The 23258-nt window shown below is 35.2% G+C and overlaps 1 protein-coding gene across 3 annotated transcripts in view; it reads left to right on the top strand.

Annotated features, from left to right (window-relative positions):
• The first annotated feature begins 4821 nt into the window (after nt 1-4821).
• LOC139975188 (uncharacterized) overlaps nt 4822-23258 on the top strand; it is a 31977-nt gene continuing 13540 nt past the window's right edge. Inside the window, exons 1-3 of one of the 3 annotated variants that reach the window (XM_071982875.1) lie at nt 4822-5069; nt 5184-5231; nt 17923-17995. The gene's annotated coding sequence lies outside the window, so the exon portion shown is untranslated. The remainder of the gene's footprint in view (nt 5070-5183; nt 5232-17922; nt 17996-23258) is intronic. The other 2 variants (XM_071982874.1, XM_071982876.1) reach the window with 2 other exon arrangements.

Genomic DNA, 23258 nt, shown 5'->3' with positions numbered 1-23258 from the left:
AGCTGCTAATCGTGAGTATCGATTTTCTGTGTTCGTGGGTTTTCTGTGCCTTAGTGTATTCGTTATTTATTGTCTGTATCTTTCATTCTGCATGTTATTGTGTTCAATGTGAGCTGTTTTTGTCTTGTTTCAGTTCTGTCCGTGGTTTTAGGTCTGTAGCGTCATTGTATCCTATCGTTCAGTGTACAGTCTCTGTTAGCCTAAGCTGCCCGTCGTGTGTTCGATTTTCTGTGTACGCTGTTTTTTTTTTCTTTGACTTAGTATTTTCGTTATGGCTGTGCCTGATCGTTTAGTCTGCTGTGATGCGTGTAATATGTGGATTGAGTTTGAGATTTCTGGCTTGGAATGTGATTTTAAATCAGCATCTAGTGAAGCTATTGTGTTTGTTTGCGATAAGTGTGTGAAACTTAAGGAATTAGAGGAGCTATTGAAAAGCTGTAGTTGTGTCTGGACGGAAGTCGGGAATAGTAGGGCTGTGAGTAGTGCAGTTGCTGAAAGGGATTGTTGCGAGGTTGTTCCAACTTGTAATGGTTTTGACGTGTTACCTGTGGAGGAGTTGCGTGATGTTGATGATGGGAATGAAGTCTCCCAGGAGGGAAATAGTGAGTGGCTAGTAGTGGACGAAGTGCGTGGTGATTGTGATGTGATAGGAGATGGTAGTGTGGTTGTAAACAGCGGTAAGTGGGGACAGGAGAAGTCGAAAGGAAGAATGGTATTGTGTGGGGATTCATTAGTACGGTATGTAGACCGAGAGTTCTGCAGGGCGGATAAAGCAAAAAGGGTCAGGGTATGTTTGCCAGGTGCTAAAATCCAGGATGTCAGTAACAGGGTAAACAAAATCGTGTCAGATGAGGAGGTGGTTGTAGTCCAGGTAGGCACTAACAATGTGCAGAAGGAGTCGCAAAACATTATTCAGTCTAGGTACCACGAATTGATGTGTCGACTAGCATCAACTCGGGCTAAAGTTGTCATATGCAGTTTGTTGCCAAGATTTGACAGCAAGGTTCTGTCAGAAAAGATTGTAACTTTGAATGGTTTATTGTATAGTTTGTGTGCCGACTTCGGCTTCACATTTGTTGACATGTGGTCATCTTTCCAGGGTAGAAGGGATCTGTTCGCCAGGGATGGTTTGCACTTAGCTAATACTGGGGCCTCGTTGTTTGGTAGGATGGTGAATTACTCTGTTGAACAGCTATGTTTAAACTAAATTGGGGGGCGATGAAGTCAGGAATTAGTTTGGATAAGGATTATGTTCCTAGTGGAGGCGATTATAGGCGTTTTGAGAGCAAAATAAGTGATAGTCATAGTTCTAACTTTAGGAGGCATGCTAATGTACGTAGTTTCAGGGATAGGCTGAAGATTGTCTTTACCAATGCTAGAAGTATTCGTAAAAATTTTGCTGAATTTACTGTGCTTCTCGAGGATCTGAAACCGGATGTGTTTGGTATCACCGAGTCTTGGTTAAGGGAGGACATTGATAGTGCCGAGGTTTCTCACCCGGGGTATGTTGTGTATCGTCAGGACAGAAGGGATACTCATAATGGGGTTGGTGGGGGAGTGTTACTGTATGTTAGGGATGACATTGTAAGTGTTGAGAAATCTCAGTTGCAAGGGTCTTTTGTTAATTCTGTCTGGTGCGAGTTGTCCACAAACAACTCCAAAAGGTCCAGGGACGTTATCACTGTAGGTGTTGTTTACCGCTCTCCTAACAGCAGCGATGATAATGATGTCGTGCTGTTTGATTCAATTAGAAAGGCTGCTAAAGGTGATGTTGTTATAATGGGCGACTTTAATTTTCCTGACATTAATTGGATAGATGGTTCTAGTAGTAGGAAAGGTAGTAATTTTCTAGATGTTGTGCAAGATTGCTTTTTACATCAACATGTTACTTTCCCTACTAGGGGGGATAACATCCTGGATCTTGTTTTGAGTTCTAATCCAAGCAATGTTGTTGATTTGACCGGTCTAGGAAAACTAGGAACTAGTGATCATGATATACTAGCTTTTGATGTTGTTTGTAAGGTCGTAAGTTCTATTAGCAAGGAAAAAGTCCCTGATTTTTCGAGATCAGATACAGAGGCAATTGAAACTTTACTAAAGGGTACAGATTAGATTAATTTGTTTAGTGATATGAGTGCTTCTCAGTCTTGGATTTGTTTTGCTGATAAATTAAAGGTCATTATGGAAAATCATGTTCCGTGGAAGAATCGTCGTCGTAAAAGCAGTATGCCTCACTGGATGAATAAGAAAGTTAGATGTGCAATTAGGCAAAAACGTAGAATGTGGAAGTTGTTTAGGAGGACTAAATCTGAATCTCTTTTGGCCAAGTTTAAAATTCATCAGCTGAAAGTAGAATGCTTAGTCTCTGATGCAAAATTGAATTTCGAAAAAAGCATCGCCCTAAAAATTATGGATAACCCAAAGGCCTTCTTTTCTTATGTCAGGTCTAAGCAGAAAGTTAAAGATGCAATTGTTTCCCTTAGGGCACCACAGGCTGATAAGATAGTTACTGATAGTCAGGATCTTGCAGATCTTTTGAACGACTATTTTGTGTCGGTTTTCACAAGGGAAGATACGAGTAGTATTCCAGATTTTCAGGGGGGCAGTGATAGGCCTAAACTGGATACGGTCTTATTTTCGGATGACGTTGTCTTAAAGGAGCTGCTTCGTCTAAATGTTTCTAAAGCTTCTGGACCGGATGCAATCCATCCGTATTTGTTGAAGACTTTTGCACACTATTTCTGCGTTCCACTCTCGTTGATTTTTAGTAAATTTATGGATGAAGGTTATGTTCCTAGGGACTGGAGATGTGCTAATATTACCCCAATTTTCAAGAAGGGTGATAAGACTAAGCCCTGTAATTATAGGCCCGTTAGTCTCACTAGTGTAGTTTGTAAGGTCATGGAGTCTATTGTTAAAAAGTCTTTGGTCTGTCACTTCAGCAGTCAGTCTTTGATCAGAGAGTCTCAGCATGGCTTTTGTCAAAAAAGGTCTTGTCTCACTAATATCCTTGAGTTTATGGAAGATGTAACAAGCTCACTAAATAGGCAGATGTCTGTAGATGTTGTGTTCCTGGATTTCCAGAAGGCCTTTGATAAAGTTCCCCACCAGCGTCTTTTACTTAGGCTGAAGAGCATGGGTGTCATAGGGAATTTACTGTCTTGGATCGGGAATTGGCTTGGTAATAGGGAACAGAGGGTGGTAATTAATGGCTGTGCTTCTTCTTGGCAGAACGTTACTAGTGGGGTTCCACAAGGGTCTGTATTAGGTCCCCTGTTGTTTGTTGCCTATATAAATGACATCGACGGAGATATTTTGTGTACAGCTAAGAAGTTTGCTGATGACACCAAATTGTATTCTGAGGTCTCTTCCAAAAGCGATTCTGAGAAATTTCAAGCGGATTTAGATAAGATTTTTTCCTGGTCTCAGGGGTGGCAAATGCTTTTTAATATTGATAAATGTAAGGTAATGCACATTGGTAGTAGTAACCAAAAGTTTACATACAATCTAAATGGTGTGGAGTTACAGGAGGTCTCTGTTGAAAGAGACCTAGGTATCTACATTGACTCGTCTCTGCAACCTTCCAAACATTGTCTTGAAGCTGCTAAAAGAGGTAATAGGGTTTTAGGTATGATCAAGAGGAACTTCAGTTTTCTGAAAGAGGACATCGTAGTTAGGCTTTATAAGCAGTTGGTTAGGCCTCATCTGGAGTATGCTGTGCAGGCTTGGAACCCTTATTTTGCTAAGGATAAGGAAGTACTTGAAAAGGTCCAGAGGAGGGCTACTAGGATGATTAGTTCCTTAAAGAGGGTTCCTTATTATAGGCGGTTACAACTGTTGAATCTCACCACACTGGAGCTTAGGAGGTTACGTGGGGACTTGATCCAGGTTTTCAAGATTGTGTATGGTTTCGACAATTTATCCTTTACCGACTTTTTCATGTTTGCAAACAGTAGTTGTACTAGAGGTCATTGTCTTAAACTTCAAAAGTCGCATAGTAGGATTAATATTCGGCATAACTTTTTTTCTAATAGGGTTGTGAATGAGTGGAATAGTTTGCCTGAGAAAGTTGTACTTGCAAGTAGTGTCAATGGGTTTAAGAATGCTTTGGACAAGCACTTTAAGCATTGCAATCGGGTCTGAGTGTTTGTGTCTTCAGTTTTTTTTCCCTCTCTTTATAGGGTCCTTGATGGGGACTTAAGTGTCCCTCCTGATCCTTTTTTCTACTAAACTAAACTAATATAGATAGACCCACACTTTTAGCATAAGCGTACAAAACAGTTAAGAAAACATTCAAAAGTATGTTTTCCTGCTTGTATCTATACCCCTTTAACTCATTATTCCTGTATTAATTAAGATTGTTGAATTAGAAAATAGAGTGTCTCGGTGAAAGTAACTGCATTAAGAATGAAACCCAAAAGCTAGTTGAACTAGTGATCATTATTTAACTCTCCGGCATATATGGATAGAAGGATATTGATAGCCTCAAGACATCTTTCAATTCCACATTATGCTGCTCAACCTCTGCAGATTTACTTTCACAACACAATCATAGATGAACCTCACATTTCCCCAACCCCTTTTCACCAGCCCTAACCATCCCTTTAACCTACCCCTGCAAGGTGAGAACATTTTTTTCGGGCAGTTGGGGGAGTTAATCCTGTCATGTATTCTCTCGGTAATAACGGCGCTTAATTAACTCACTAGTTAATCCTAATTGTAGGCTCTGGCTATCCTTCTTACTGCCGCCGCGCTAGACTTTTCTAACACTGGTCAACCTTCGCAACTCCTATCCACCACATGTAGTTACGCAACAGATAACTCAAGACCAGACCTAGATACGGAGCCTAAAAGATTGTCTCTCTCTTTATTGGTTTCTACCGTGTGTACACAGTCAGCATTCGACACCTTAATAACTGTAATCACGAACGCCATGTAATATATTAACACTGTTATATACATATATACACGTCTCGATATCTATCGTCCACCAAGGATAGCAGTGTATCTTTATGGATCGAATACTGCACACACCTACAGAAGAACTTCAATTGTTCACTGATTTTGCGGTGCGTTTCTTATGTGTATATAAACTTTGAAAAAAAATATGGATCTCGTGTTCTTTTAAAGGATGGTATTAAGGACAACATATCTCATATTTATCACGATTTTTTCGTTTTCAGAGAGAGGGAAAGAGAGGGAGTGAGAGAAAGGTTTAATTTTGGCGTTAGGTAAGTTTCATGGTGTGTGTTAATATCGTTTGATGATGGTATTGTCATTACGTATACGGTTACATAAACACCGACGTAAACTAAAGTAAGAAGGCTTCGTAATGTTACAATGATCTCTTTCTTGATAACGGTGATACCTCCCCGTTATGAACTACACTACGAGGTACATTTATCGTACTTGTATAATAACTTGCATAGTAACTGTTTTGCAGAGCATTCGAGCAAAACTAGCTCTTCTTCAGTGCATGATCACCGAAAGTGACAAGGAGTAGCAGGAAATTGGTTGTGAAGTCTTACTGATTTCTGCTGGATTTAGCAGATGTTTTTGAAAATCAGATTATTTTAATCCGTGTCGGATTATTTTAATCGGATTACGTCGTAATTGCCAAGAAATTGTTTTGGTTTATCTGGGACAGCAAATCGTTTGAATGATTTTGGAGATTGAAGTGATATGCAACAGTATATATACATATATATATATATGTATATATATATATATATATGTATGTATGTATATATATATTTATATATAAATATATATATATATATATATATATATATATATATGTATGTATATATATATATATATATATATATATATATATATATATATATATATATATATATATATATAATAATGATCGGCTTACAAATCTGCCAAAAAAAAAATGCTGGAGTCACTAATATTGGCTAATTACCATATTAAATCAATTCAATTGTCTTTTTTGGCAGCCAAGTTGAACCATCATGATATACGATGCAAATAACGAAACCGATAAACAGCATAGCATATACTATAGGCCTAATGGTAAAATTATGTTTGTTTGAATGCAATTCGCCAGCAGTGCATGTAGGCCTATGTAAATGTATACAACTCTTTTCCATTTTTAAGAGCTTAAGAGACATATATATATTCATGAGGAATTTGGACTTACTCTAACTTGCATGCAAACAGTATGGCCATCAAATTAATCATAGAGAAAAACATAGTACACAATAGAATATATAGTGCACATACAAATATTAATTCCAAGAGAATTTTCCCAGGTGTTTTTACCATTCTTTGGTAGATGGTGCATATAAAAGGAAAGAAAGAACTCAATTTATCGATAAGGATCATAAAATTAGCTACTCTAATTTTTATATCAAGGGTTGAAGAAGTTTATAAAAAATGGAATATTATAAAGACATTAAAACACAGAATCAAAAATAAAATACCCCCAAAATAACAGTACTCTATTCCCGTTCCTTTCCTTCAATTAATTCCCTTCCTCCCCTCCCCCTCCCCTCCCCTCCCTACCCTCCCCTTCCCTCCCCCAACTCACCTCAACCCACACCGTAATTATTTTACCAATCATCTAGAAGAGAATATTTCTATAGTTAAGTACTTACCAAGAAAGTAATAATATCCTCCATGAAAATGACAAACTTTGATATGTCTGAAAACAGATTTCTTGAAGTTGTCTTCTTCCCATATGTGAGTAATACATTTCAAGCATATCAAAATGCAAAAAGGAAAGAGAGTTAGAAAGATTTAACATCTGAGGGAAAAAAAACGCACAAACATTAAACATTCAGAAGAGCAGTTGTAATTTATTCACTTTGACATTATCGACGACAAATTCCCTTAGTTTGTTGTTTTTTTTTAGTTAAGTTTGTTTTGAATTGATCTTTTTCTTTTAATCCTGTCATCAATTATGCATTCGCTGTTAACACTTCAATATGACAGGTTTAATAAGTTATTATTGGAAAGCGTGAGAAAGCAAAAGACTACAAAGACAATAAACTTATACCGTTAATTCAAACCCAAGTGTGTGTGTGTGTGGGAGGAGGGGGGTTGGGGAGGGGTTTTGGGTGGGGGGGGGGGTTCAGGAGCTTATAAAGGTAGGTGTGTGGCTCCGGGGTCATTGCAGTAGAGTACACCTGCACAGTGGTGTGCACTGCATGCACTCTCGTACCCCAACGTAGAAAAGTTTATAGTGCTAGTAACTACTTTGAGATTGAAATGTGCACCTTCCTTCTGGATCCATACATGAAAAACGGACGCTCCTGAATTGCTTAAAGAAAGTCGTAAGAAATAAATAATATTTATCGTAAAGCTCAAACTGTCTTCATATTGAGGTAATTCATAGTTCTTATTTACCTAATAAGTGGCAGAAGAGTTAAGACCCCGTTAATAATCTGTTTCATTATTTTCCACTTCTTTCGCTGAAATATATTTTTTGAACCGCAGAATGTCAGAATATGCTCCTTAAAAAATACTGCCTTGTAATCTCTCCCTCCCCCCCCCCCTCGGCAAAAGAGAAAATAAATAAATAAAAGCATTAATCAAAGCTTAACAGAACACCCACTCACAAAATGTTGAAGGATAACCCGACATGTTTACGACTTCTTGTTTTTAAAATAAGATCGTTCCCGTATTATATCAACGTCAAGACTCAAAGATACAGCAAGCTTCCTTTGGCTTGTATAATTTGTTCACATTGAGTCACATTGCCTGTTGAGAGTTTTTGTCCTATGTGTGATTGGGAAAGTACAAAGTGGGTTGTGGACATAGGCGTAGGAGCCCAATTTGATTTGGGGTGGGGGGGGGGGTCTGTAACGATTTGCCCGAAAAATACAACCAACATTTTTCGCGCGCGTTCAACATCTTAATGTGCATATCATATAGGCATGCATTGGTTGTTACACCACATGCTAATAACATACAATCGTTTGCCGTCTTATTACCCTTCCATATTGGTTAGAATTATTGAGGAAGTTGTTACAATAATAATGATAATAATTTTCAGTTTAATCATTGAAAAACACATTGCAAATTATTTTGCTTTCAGTAGGTGCCCGAAAAATTCTCAGCATATTGCCCGAATTTTCACAAAAATCTTTGCTCGGGGGGGGGGGGGGGTGAGGGGGGGGGGGTGGGGGGGGGCTGCAGCCCCCGCCTCCTACGCCTATGGTTGTGGATGGGGAATAAAGAAGGTGCGGGTTGGACGTAGGTTGTCTGCACCTCATTCCCAAAATAAACAATTACTGCATTTTTATATTTCCCCTGGATTTATTTGGGGATGGGGATGGGGTGGGGTGGGGGTTGGGTGGGTTGGTTGGGTAGAACCTTAACATTTGAAGTAATCAGTTACAGAAGGTCGAATTTCCGTACTTGGGATGGAAGGGTGGGGTGGGGTAGTGGTGGGGGTACAGCATACATTCGTTCGTTATATTCTTGTACACAATCGCATATCTGTTTAACCATGGACAATTCAGTTAAACGATATTGTTTTTTTCTTATAGAATCACACGATAAGTTAAAAAAAAAACACAATAATTTTGAAAAACATTACAAATATGTCTGTATAGCAGCATTTTATGTATAACCCACCTATTAAAAAAAAAGGAGCACAGTGATGTATAGGCCTATACAACCTTGTCATGGTCAGGCGCGTAGCCAGGAATTTGCCAAGGGAGGGGCGAAACTGTAGATTCGGCATTGCAAACTATCTAAGCGTAGCGCCACCATAATTGGCGCGAAGCGTACAAGAACATTTTGACTGAAAATGCCTCCCAGATCGCTGGAAATGGCACTTCCCAGGCCTTTTTTAGTTGCATCTTAGCATTTTTTCTTTTGAAAATACTAGCGATATCATAAAAACATTAATTTTTTAAAACATATGCTCGGGGCGGGGGGGGGGGGGGGCGGCTGCCCCCTTCGCCCCCCCCCCCCCTTGGCTACGCGCCTGGTCATGGTTTTAATGATGAGATAGGAAATTCTGGAAATGTTGAAGCTCGTTCGAGCAAAATTAATGAGTGAGTATTTACCTGCTTCATCGCACACTTTTCCCATTTTAAATGAGCTGTTGCGATTATCATGTAATTCATTGCGAAGTATGGCGCATTGAAAGATATGTAAATTCATTATGTTAACGCTTGAACATAACCTTATAATTGAAAATGTTTGTCTAAGAATAACCTACTACCTTATTAATTTTTGATAATAAAATAACTGTCGATATGATGAAGAAAGGAAACACTGTTGATAGTCCAAGTTGCTTGTCTTTACCACTTTAAATTATTGAGAAAAGATCCTTTCCAACTTATAAGGGTCACTTAAATTGACTGGAGAGCGAAGTCTAACACACACAGACCCATTACGTCATGTTCCTCAGATGAAACACAAAACTCAATGGGGAAGTAGACGATAATAGTGACTTCAAGTGACATGCATTTATATTACAATGGATTTACAACCTATTCATTGACAAATGGTTTCAAATATTTTCTGATGGTGTTCAATTGTTCAAATGAAATTAAGAGTCATAACAATATACCCCCCCCCCCAAAAAAAAAAAAAAAAGGAAAAAGACCTGCACATTCCGTAAATCAGTAATACAAATGTAAGATATGGTATATTATGCCGAATTTGTTGGATGACCAAAATTTCAAACACATTTCTTCCTATTTTCTTTTTGGCCATCTGGAATTTCTGGATATTCAGAAGAGAGAATATTGAGAAGAAAGTTGATCGATCATTCTCAGTGCATAATTAACAGTAAAATGAATAAAAAGCAACGTTTAAAGTGTAATTTATTTTACCAGTGATACCGAGCAACCTCTTCACGGTGAAATGACTCAGTGAAGCTTCTTCAATCTTTTATTTACATTTCAAATTCGATTACCGCTAAATTTGCGGGAAAAGAAAATTGTGGAATATCGAGAAAGATTTACTTGGCCGTTAAAGTGAGTAAATTGATGTCCTTAAGCAAATATCAAAACCTGGTCATTTTTCATATTCACCTTATATAGTTGGTGGACAGTGCTATTGGATAGTGTAATGGTAGTTACAGTATACATATATATACATATTACAGTATATATATATATATATATATATATATATATATATGTATATATATATATATATATATATATATATATATATAAATATTAAATTAAAAAAATATATATAGTCGTATTCAACTTATACTAATGCAATTTAGTCAAATATTAAATTAAAAATTGTCAGGGATACTTCAAAGACCATCTGTTTTTGGTTTCACAACTTTGGTTATTAATCACTTTCTATATTTATCTTTCACTTTCATATAAACAGCTTCATCACGAAATAAATATCATAAAACATGAAAAAGTAATAATAGTTGATGGTAATTGATGGTTCTGGTTGATCAGAAAATCTCCGAAATTGAGACTCTTCATATGACATTTTAAATTAATGAATAATTCTATAATTTCTATTATAAAGTAAAATTTCGTATGTCAAGTCACATGGAAATATCATTACAAGGGACATCATTGTTTCATTATCATGTACGATTGCAGTCTACATATGTGGTTTTAATAGTAAAATGTACGATGTCTGTGATTGTGGGTCTACATATGTGGTTTTAATAGTATAATGTACGATGTCTGTGATTGTGGGTCTACATATGTGTTTTTTATAGTATAGTGTACGATGTCTGTGATTGTGGGTCTACATATGTGGTTTTTATAGTATAATGTAGGAAGTCCATGATTGTGTGTCTACATATGTTGTTTGTATATTGTAATGTAAAATGTCCGTGATTGTGGGTCTACATATGTTGTTTTTATAGTATTATGTACCGCACGATGTCCGTGATTGTGGGTCTACATATGTTGTATATATAGTGTAATGTATAATGTCCCTGTTGTGGGTCTACATGTGTGGTTTATATAGAATAATGTACCTGATTGTAGGTATTCATATTTGGTTTATATAGAATAATGCATGATGCCCGAGGATGGGGCAAATTCAAAATTTCAAACTGAGATAGATCGGGACATGGTCATGGAGGTCCTCACCCAGAAATAATATACCAATTTATACGTCCAAGTGGTACATTGTATGGTGTATTTAGACTATAAATTCGGTCTATAATTATGTATAAAACCTTAGGTAGTGATAAATACATAAGCGTCAATTGTAAACACATACACCCCCCCCCACACAAGGAATATCTCTACTCCGACTGAAGATGCAGTATAGTGGGCCATGCCTCCACCCACCCCCACCACCAGTGGGAACGTCACTGGTCATTCTTACACTACAGCTGATATAATAACGTTTAGTTTCGTCGTTCATTTCATCAATATTTACTCTTGCTTAAGTTACTTCTGAACGTTTGACTAGTTTATTTGCGTCACGGGAATTTAGGAGTCGAACCATAAAGGTGAAGTGATTATTGGGAGATCATTCAACCGGAACGTACACAAAACCATCAATTATATCTAAAACAATAACTACTTATTCTTCCATCATATTGAACTAAACATACAATGGATAATTTCTGCACCGTCGCGGAAAGTATAAAAATAATATCATCGATGCATAACATAATAAACTAAACAGCATGTATACAGCAGATGGCCCTTATCACTTACCGTATGCACAATAACAGAATAGTGTACATACGTTCCCGCGTTTTTTCTTTCTTTTGTTACATTTGTTAATCGTCTGCGGAGTCATGATTCAATCAGACGCGTATAATAATAGTCTCGTATTATATATATATATATATATATATATATATATATATATATATATATATATATATATATATATATATATATATATACTATTTTTGTTATTTATCCAGCCCTTATTTTTCTCTTCTATTGTTTAATAATTTGGCAGTCAGTCTTCTGTTGGTCATTCAATTGTATATATTACAGTTTTAATTTTGTTAAATTCATTTTCTATAGAATTATGACCGAATCACATTTTATTTTCCTTATCTTCCTTACTAAAAATCTGGAAATAATAAATAATTCACTATAGATGAGAAACGTAGATTCTCCACACCCCCCTCTCACCCCCCCCCAAAAAAAACATTCCCAACTTCTACAAATGCATAATGCATCCGTGTGATTTTTGAGATGTTTTCCCTTCATTATATTACATGGTATTCAATATCATCAGGTGTATGTTTATCAGAAATTAGTATGAAATATAAAGTATTTTAAATAACATTAATCTAATCGCTCAAAATGAACTTTAGATTTAATGATGATCTTATAAACGCAGAATTTAGTCTTTGATGCGTCATAGTCCACGAAAAGATTAAAGAAATAAAACAGAAAAATGATTTCTAGTGTAAGCTAATGTTTCTATATAGCTATTCAGGTTTCCAAGATTTTCACCTTTAAAGCATGGTAAATATCTTGGAACGCTCCTTTAAGTATGTATTGATGATGACGTAAGCATCTCAGTGCTGCAGGCTTAAATATTATAATGTCAATCCATAGTTTGATACTGTCTTAACATTTTATGAGTCTCAAATGTTTAAAATGTCATTTCTTGAAAGAAACAATTAATGGAAGTATAGAAGACCAATCCGGGCTGCTTATTGTATTTTCTTAGCCTATATAAATTGGCAATAGCCTATATAAAGCTTGATTAAACCACATTTACTTTCACCAAAAACGATTTCATAGCCCGTTCAACGAAGTAAATTTTTTATCCTATTTTCACAATAGAATGAATATGAAAAGGTAGGTCTTTAATACCAGCTTGACTATATTATACATATTTTGATATTACTGAGCTTGTACAATAACATACATTATAATAATGTGTATACACATGCATATCCTATATCACGGTAAATCCCTCCATCATAATATTTGTCCTGTTTATACGGGTTTATTGACATATAGCAGGTTTTGGATGGAACACTCTGGCAAAATGTAATGTCACTTCTAAAGGCTATCATATTAAATCATAATGACAACATGAACATAGGATATAAATATAAGTTGGAAATTTAACTACCCTATGGCTGAGCATTCCTCCTCTTTTTTTCCCGTTTTTTATAAATTAAGTGACGGCTGTATCATAAATTTGATTATAACCGTTGTGGAAAATGTGAATATAGAAAAAAAAAACTTGATCGTCTAAGGCTATATTTCTGTTGATGATAACTGCAAGTATATGCATGTTCTCCACATCATTGTTCCGTTTATATTATAGTTACTGTGTTAAGAGTTGTTATGGCAGTAATTATCATTTAAGCCTATAACGGCCGTAATGCCACGGCACATTGGGGACCAAAAATTGGGTCGAATTTCGACTAACTTCTTATTTACTTAAACTGCGTGGTTGGATAACTATACATGGTAAAAAGCAGTTGCAAAGCGTACGTGACTTCTCCCTCAACACCAAAAGGCTTCTTTATATATGAATTTCTGTATTGTAAATGCTACTTGCTGTTATAAGCCTATATATCAGCTTCACATCCTACAGTGGAAAAAATGGGTCGAATTTGACCAACTTCTGAATTCTTTATATAGCGTGCTAGTACTTGCATTGTTAAAAACACTTAAAAACGCGTATGTAACATCACTCACATATCAAAAGGTCAGAATGTTATAAATTTGTTCATAAAACAGTTTGAGACAGGTCGGCGGAACCAGGGGTACATGGAAAGCATCCGCCCTCACCCCCTTAAAGCTCAAAGGGGCCCCTTAAAATCAGAAGAATCCCTTGTTCCATTTTTTTTTAAAACTTAAGTACCCTTTCGGTTTTTAAAAAGCGTCCTTTTGTCTCGTGGTTTGTACCCCTAGAACAAATCCCCTCCCCCTTCACCCCTACCCATATGTAGGGAATTTATACGTTTATTTGCTTCACATCACACACAAAACAAGTCTATATATCCGTATATACGCTACTGATATGCAATCACTTCCACCCTCGACTACGTTTATGAAAATAACCTCCCTGAGTTTATGGAATAATCTTATTCACAAAACAACGCGAATAACCGGTAATTGCTTTGAACTTGGCAGCGTACGTCAACATTGAACTAATTCAGAACGCAAATCGATGAACTTATAAGGATGGTAGACCGCCTTTAAAGTAGCTGTTTTTTTAAAGTATGGTAAATGTTTTTTGTTGTTTTGTTTTGCTTTTTTTATACTTTTTGTTATTAGTTATAATATCATGACCTCGTAATGTTCTATTTCATTTAACTGAATAAAGGAAGTAAAAAAAAATTGTTTTTCTTATTAATACTAATCATAACAAAGTGTCAAACCGACAAAGTTGGTAGAATAGTATGGAATTGATAAATTCTTTAAATTAATTAAAATAAATAAAACATATACAAAATAATGAAGTAAAATAGGTCTAGGTGTAGTCTTACTTTGACAAATTGTAATCTTATGTTGAATAATATAAAGCAGGTTTGGTCTATTTTACTTTCTTTTTGATATTGATAACCTAGCTCAAAACAGCTTCTTTTAAACCAGACCTATGCCACATAAGCTTCTAGGCTGTCTGTTTATACAATTACCATCCCCACCCCCCGGCCCCAAAATATCGCAGACAACAATCGTTTTCAATTATTACTATACATGGCTATATGTTCAGGGATCACCTCATATACAAAATGTTAGATTATATAGTCTCTGCGCATGCGTAAAGATGATCCATTTAATCCCCTCTATCCTTTACCTCTATACTCCAAACACGATTTTTTTCTCGAAGCATTATTCTTTTCACATTCCTTGGTCGATTAAGTAATTGTTTGTGCTCAGATCATCATCATCATTTTTTCTTGGATTTAATGTTCCTTTACACACACGCAAGGATGCTGAGACTAGAGACCCTATAGTAGGAGAGTCTCTACCGAAGACTTGATCAAGTCTAAATATGACGTCATCGAGCCACAAGTCCTTCAATTCATTATGTTTTTCTTTACTGATTACAATGTACTAGTATTGTTCTTGTTTTGTTGTTGTTGTTGTTGCGGTAGTGGAGATGGGTTCTGCAAATACTGAATCTAAACTGAAGCTTCTGACATGACCTAAACGATGGCATTGATTTTAGTGGCAACACTGTTAACATTCTGCTATGATAATATGAAAAATATAACAAACAGAAAGGAAAAGGTGTAAGATCCTGTTGGCACTATGACATCACAGATAAACATCACGACAGGCCGCATGCAGACACGAATTTTATACTATAGGTTATTTCTCTAACGGAATAAGATTGTTTCTATATATATATATATTTTTTTTTACAGTTTTCGTCTCAAAGATGTCTGCCATGTAAGCTAAAGATATTGATTGGGTTTATGTGTTCTTTAAGTTTCTGCTCTTTTGGCCATACATAATATTTATATTCAGTACGTTTGTGGTATCTCATATTTTACATTTCACATTCACCAACAACATATCTATTAATAACGATCAGTTACATTGTATTTTTATATCTTTATCAACCAAAAAAAAATTATGATGGAATATCAGATGTCATTATCCAACGGTGCTATATGTCATTGTGTGTAACGTTTTATGATATCAAATGATAAAATATGGACAAGACATAGACGACAAATGATGTTGATGTTGATATAAGCAAAAACATTTTTGAACTCTCGCTGACTATCTACATTCAAAATAATATGATATTATGATACCGTTTCAAGATGCAATTATTTTCAAGCTTGCATACAATATCTTTGTTGTAAACGTATTTGTTAAAATTTCCAGTAGATTCTTTGGGACGTTTTAAATCAGTGGCGACGTATTGCGTTCAAATTTCACAACCGAACAAAGGGCCATTTAAAAAATAACGGAAAATAAAAATATAATATGTTACCATATGTCTACAGACCATAAGGGTTTGGATTTATCTTCGTAAATTCAATAAATTTTGAACTTAACATATTTTGACCTATTACCATGTAGGTTCTTCTATCCTAAATATATACATTACATCCAGAAATACACTTGCAATGTTTTTATTTCAAATCCATGAGTTTTACAAAAATGACAACAAAAGCAAAAATCGACAAATAATGCTATACTTTGCTATTTTGACTGAATTTCGATATAGTTAAACAATGAGACGTGACCTTCTCATTTTAAATGTCTGTGTTTGTGTCATCGGTGTAACCATAGTAACGCTTATGCCGATACCATCCGTTTGACCCATTTATCTCAATCAAGATTGCGTTGCTTGACAGAAGAACAATTTCAAAATAGATCGCTGTGTCGCTTAAACATCAAATTGATGTCAAACTAACTATAAATTGATTGCGGTGATTTTTATACTAAAACAATGTATACATAGCGAGAGTACAACGCACCAATCGATTCATTTCCCCCTCAAAGTAAGTTATTCATTGCGGATGTAACCAAATTAAGCTCTCGGTGTTTTGCTAAGTTATGAATCTAAAATGCTGCTAGATCTAATGCCTAATTTGGAAAATCAGAATAGATTGGAACAACTACAAAAATGGTTTAAAAGATTTTTATTTGAAGTTTTACAGCGTTACTCATTCTCGATTCGAGTTAGCTTGATTGCAATGAAATTCATTTACACTTTAAACCTTTCCGTAACCATGGTACCCACAGGTGTAATATATATACACCCCGCCCCAGAAAATTGGATATATACATTTGCAATATATATATATATATATATATATATATATATATATATATATATATATACATATACATATATATATATATATATATATATATATACATATACATATATATATATATATATATATATATATATATATATATAAATATAAATAAATGTATATATATGTATAAATAACCATGGCGAAATAGAAATTAATCCGCATGTTCCCCATTTCATTTTGTCGATAAACACGACCTTGTAAAATTACGTCCTTCATGTAAAAATTATCCAAAACACTTCAACCTTCAAAGTGCGAACTTTCTATCCTTTTTGTTATGTTACAACAGCAAAAAAAATGCTTGTATAACCGGCTAGCATTAGCAAAATCTTTTCGTACCACGTGATTTACTTGTGAATGTTTACACATGGACGAACGTTTGCAGAAACATGTCAGCTGTTAACGTGATGTATGTGGATAGTGTATACATTTAGTCGAGCTTAATGAAAGGATGTATCCCGGAATTGGATGTTTCTGACTCTGACGTGAAGACAAAATGATAAATAGCAGAACGAGACGAAAGTGTCTCGCCACTGTGTCTCGCAAAATCATTCATGTCAAGGAGTTTGGAACTACTGTGACTTCCGAACTTCACCTACTTCACAGTTTATTTTATGCTATATATGTTGTCTTCTTACCCTGTTTCTGTTTTCGTTGTCTTGGGGGTGGGGAGGGGGGGATGGGGTTGTTTATTTGTGTAATGCTTTTCAAATTTTGGAAATTACTTCTTGCTCATTACAGTATCAACGAATTTGGAACATGCCTTCCTATAAACGCCACAAACATACCTATATAAAAACGCAAATATTTGGTAACCAACCATCCATGGTTTAAAAGAGCTATGATAAAGTATCTATGTATTAACGTCACTTCTCTCCACGCGAGGTAAACATGTAATCTACATTACATTTGTTCCATTAATGCCGTAACAGTTGTTTCAAAGCATTTAAATCATTTTTTTCGTATGTTTAGTCGTTAATTGTTGTTGTTATTGTTGTTGAGAGCATTACTCAATCATTGTTTAGACAGCTTCACGTTGCTTCACAAATCAACTTGTATAACGTGGTATATGATGCATGCATCATAATCATGAGTTTTTCTGTCCCTTTTGAAATAACTATGCGCTATAAGGAAAAGAGTAACTGACAATTTGTTTTCACTTATGTCTTATACACAGCCCACATGTACTTTTCTTAAAACCGAAATAATTTTTTCTTTCTCAGGTTTGAAGTCCAACTGATCATATAATAGCTATGTCGTGCAACCAGGTCACGTGATACCAAAACAAAAATACACGTGACGTATCGTTTCTGTATAAGGCTATTATTTAATACATTGGCTATAGTTTCTCCCTTCTCTTTCAGGTTTGTGCATTACATCCCACTTCATATATTTAACCGACTTGTAGTAAGTCAAGGACCCGTATAGCCGTTTTCTAGCGTATGTGCTTGCTGTACTTGTACACACGCTAATACATTTTAATCCCAAATTGTAATATTTTTTATTTTAAAAGATATACAAAAATAACAAGATCCTTGTAAGTCTCATTTACTCGATGTTATTTTGTGGACTCTGTATTATGAACCATAAAACAGCGTTACTGAGCAACGCATCAGGTATATAAAAACACATAGTTGAATATATTTCACACTTAATCTGCATCAGTGCGTGATTATGTTAAGTGCCAAAAGTGCATACAGCTCTACAGGAGAATTGAACTGCAACGTATAACTGTAAAGATAATTGTATCACGGTAACGCCACATCGGAAAGGAATACGCCTATAGTTACTTAGCATAAGGAACTGTAATGAAAACCAAGCATTTTATTTTATAAAATGATAATGGATACTAAGATGTCGGGTCTTGAAAAGATGAATATATTCTTCTTTAGATAAAATCTATTTGCACACTCTTGTAACTGAATAAAGATAGAAAAAATATGGACTGGAGATAAAGGCTTTTATGAACTGGAACAAAAGACTTTTATGAATTTGAACAAAAGACTTTTATGAACTGGAACAAAAGACTTTCATGAACTGGAACAAAAGAATATTTATGAATTTGAACAAAAGACTTTTATGAAATGGAACCAAAGAAGATTTATGAATTTGAATAAAAGACTTTTATGAACTGGAACAAAAGAAGATTGATGAATCCGAATAAAAGACTTTTATGAACTGGAACAAAAGACTTTTATGAACTGGAACGAAAAATTTTTATGAACGGGAACAAAAGACTTTTATAAATTGAAATAGAAAATTTGTCAAGGACAAACAGTATTGAAGGAGCAGTCCAGAGATTCAGCACATTTTAAAGCTGAATATCTTAAAAACCGGAAGGGCTAAATATCAATGTTAACAATCATGCTTTTCTTGAACATAAAAACAGACGCCAAAATTCTGCCTATAGTCACCCTTTTACGAAAACAGATCCTCTCTGTTTTTCAAGCCAGTAACTAATGCATCGTTCACGAACATTGCAAAGTATTGTACCCCTATACAGTAATGGTAGAAACCATCTGCATTTCTAATGATTTAATGACAATTATAACTGTCGCTCTTAGCGTCTTCTGTGTGTATATAATATATATACACATTTGTTGTTGTGAAGGTATTGTAAGTAGTTCGCTATGTGTTCTTAAATATATATATATATAAATATATATATATATATATACATATATAAACATATATACATACACATATATAAACATATATATATATACCTATGGTATCGGCAAACGCAATTACCAGCTGAAAACCCAGAGATATTTTATCTTTATCGCGATTCAATGCACATCTATATTATTCACTTGTTGGTTGCAAGGAACTTCCTTAGCTTTACGTGCAGATCTCATATGAATGCAAACAAATTATCTTGTCCGCTGATCTAATTTACCGCCAACCGTGATCGGCCTAATAGTTGCTTTGAGCACAAATATATACCGAAACGATAAACAAGGAAAACTCACACACTGGATGTACGTTAACACTCACACACTGGATGTACGTTAAAACTCACACACTGGATGTACGTTAAAACTCACACCCTGGATGTACGTTAAAACTCACACACTGGATGTACGTTAAAACTCACACACTGGATGTACGTTAACACTCACACACTGGATGTACGTTAAAACTCACCCACTGGATGTACGTTAAAACTCACACACTGGATGTACGTTAAAACTCACACACTGGATGTACGTTAAAACTCACACACTGGATGTACGTTAACACTCACACACTGGATGTACGTTAACACTCACACACTGGATGTACGTTAATCGAGAAGAAGCAAGAAAGTAAGAAGTAATTAGACCTCACGTGATCCACTATAAGGTTGTTTTTTTGTTTGCTTGTGTTTTTTGTAGAATGAACGTTTATGTTATCGCATGTAGACGATATATAGGCGTATCCAATGAAGCTTACTGCAACAATCGGTGAAAACAACAAATTGCGACTTCTTTCTTTTCTTACTTTTTTCTTCTTTTCAAGAATCGCTGGGACAAAGATTGTAAATTAGAAATAAGAATGAGATGATGAAGATGAAAGTAAAATAAAACGGAATGAAATATATAACAGAAACGAGATGCAGGAATCTTATGATATAAACAAAGTACCATACTGAAAAATGATCACAACAATTTTGATTTCTATATTGCTGCGCAATTGTATATAGATGTATGTGAGTCGTATTTCACAATTCTAGTCCAATGATAATGACTTAGTCTTGAGTCGCAGTTCTCATCATGTGTTTATATAGCCTATATATATAGCCTATATATATATATAGCCTATATATATAGATTATATATATAGCCTATATATATAGATTATATATATAGCCTATATATATAGCCTATATATATAGCCTATATATATAGCCTATATATATAGCCTATATATATATATATATAAATACCATTCAAGAATGGTAGCTCCAACATGATAACGTACCGATATACTTTGACATCACATTCCAGTACAATTTTTTTTTTTACCAAGCTATTTTAATTGATAGCTCTTTTTTTTTTGTTTAAACCATCTGTCGCAACTTGAGAGATTGTCACGCAAGTATAGAATTTCAAGAAGCTCGTATTGATTAAAAACACGAAATCATTGTAAAGAACTTAGACTAGACAGAAAGTTTCAAACAAAACCATCCATCCTCATATATATCTGGACAGGGTAGGACAATAAAAAAAGAGAAGTGTTTATCACCTCTCAGATTGCTTGGACTTTGTTCTCAAATAAGTATGCAGATTTATTATTAGAAGTGTCGCATTGAGTGTTAATGGTGCTGGCTATACGCAGTCATGCCAATACGCGGTATATTTCCATACGAAGTAATTACATTAGGCCTATACGCCAACGTTTACTTGGACGAATAGATGCATACAAGATTTTTTATTCCCAGCAACAAGTCATAATAATTCACCTTGATTATATTGATTTAATTCAGAGATGTAAATTGTTGCGGCGGGCAAACCAGCTCAAAATTCGACAAAAAGAAAGGCCAAATTTATATCTACAAGGGAGGAAAGATCATAAAGGCTACCGTATATACCTGATAAAACAATACATTCTGAAGATGACCTTTTCTTTTACTTTGTTTTGTTTTGTTATTTTCTGTTCTATTTCGTGTCCTTTATGTTCATGTTTCCGTAAGTAAAAGCATCATATCTCTATTTTTCTGATTTTTTTTTGCCCAGCATGTTCCAATGCAAGGTGAGTCATACCTATACCTGAAATAGTCTGAAAGAATAATGCACAATATGGCAATGTGTATTTGTGGGCGGGAATTTGGAATTTGGGGCGGACGTATTTTTTTAGCAGGAAAAATACTTTTTTTCACATGAGTTTAGACATTGCTATCTTCACTGGCCCACCGCAACAGGTTCTTTTTAACTTGATGACATTTAACACACTCCTGTCCTATGACAAATTTGAAGATGTATTGTAAAACCTGTTATTTGAGAACATAAAAGTATTGTGTTTCCATATTTAGTTTTGTGCTGCATCTGTGCTGAAACAACCTGATGGTATGTGTGCAACTAAGTAGTCCCGAGATTTGATGAGACTCATTTGTTTAAAATGTGATTTCTCACAAAAGAAAAGAGTGGTATAGAATTACGACACGAACTGGGACCAGTGTTCTGTCTACCATCATGCATGTCGAAAATAAATGTGGACCTCGAGTAATCCATTAATATACACGCGTACCGTGCCCATTAAAATAGTTTATATACGTCTTTAACTCAAAGTAACCTAATCTATCAGCATACGAATGAGGAGGTTTACCGTACTGAGTCAATCTGGGGATCACTGGCCCAACTTGGTAGTGACACACAAACTCCTGTTCGGAGAGTACTCAAACTGTTGGTTCCACACATAAAAGAAATGTCTGGTAGGCTTTAGAAGTAACCTTAAAAAACGCTAAATAATTTTCCAAACATGTTTTCAAAATATGAGAACGCTAATGTTGCGTTTGACAGAGAAATGATTTTTTAATTGTTGATGATGAATATTTCAAATATACTTTGAACAGTAACGAACTTGACGTCATCTTCGCAAATGCATACTGCGACATAACCCACGCTCCATACAGTTCCTTAAGTAATCACAACAAAAAACCGCGTTTGAATACAGATTAATTTCTTCCTTAATTTTCGGTTAAATTTCTTATAAATTATATATGTTTTAAAAATATCGTTAAGCCGTCATATATTTAGTGCATCGGTGAATTGGTGAGTTTTGTGTAACAGACGATAACTTGTTGTTTATACATTACGCTGTCCACCTCCAATCTGAAGAATGATCACAACCTATAGGCTACTCTAACGTTTACAATCGGCCAGTTATGCGAAGCCTCAGCTTCTCGGTAACTACATTCTGCTCTGATATCGATCTTTCAATGTTCCAAATACTTTTCAAGCTTCCTTTTACTGTAAAGTTAATATGTGAATTTTATTTCAGCGATTTCGAAGAACGGTTTAAGAATTATGGTTTGAGTGTGAGAGTGTATTATGTGCAACGCTATGTACGTACCACGTGGGCATGGTAGGCTGTATACCTACGTTCGCGATGCGTGCGTAATATATTATAATATACAATCACCGGTGCGTGAACACGCGAAGAGTGTATTTGCTGCGGAAATGGGAATGCTAACTTCAAGTCGCTCGTTTTGTCTATTTGCAGGCACTACGTCATCCACTAAATTGATGCGTTCGAACAAACAGTGTTTTTGGTGAGAAACTGGTGAATTTGAAAACCAAATTTAAACGTCGAATGGGGACTATTTCAATATGGTTAGAAAGAGAAAAATAAGAAATATGAGAACAATGTATCCAAATCTGCCAACAGACAATTCCTTTAAATTTAGTTCATCAACTCAAGAATCGTTCTAACTTCGCAACAAACCCTTTATTTCCACAAATGCACTTCAGAGCAAAACATGGCTCAGCAAAATTTAATGTCAGTGTGATATTAAGGAAATTAACATAGTCTATAGATATAACCTAGAAAATAAGGCTAACACGCATGCTGTACAGAA

This window comes from Apostichopus japonicus, chromosome 10 (genome assembly GCF_037975245.1).
Source record: "Apostichopus japonicus isolate 1M-3 chromosome 10, ASM3797524v1, whole genome shotgun sequence".
In the NCBI taxonomy this organism is placed as follows: Eukaryota; Metazoa; Echinodermata; class Holothuroidea; order Aspidochirotida; family Stichopodidae; genus Apostichopus; species Apostichopus japonicus.
Note: the sequence above shows the minus strand (reverse complement) of the source record. Positions and strands in the feature narration are given on the sequence as shown.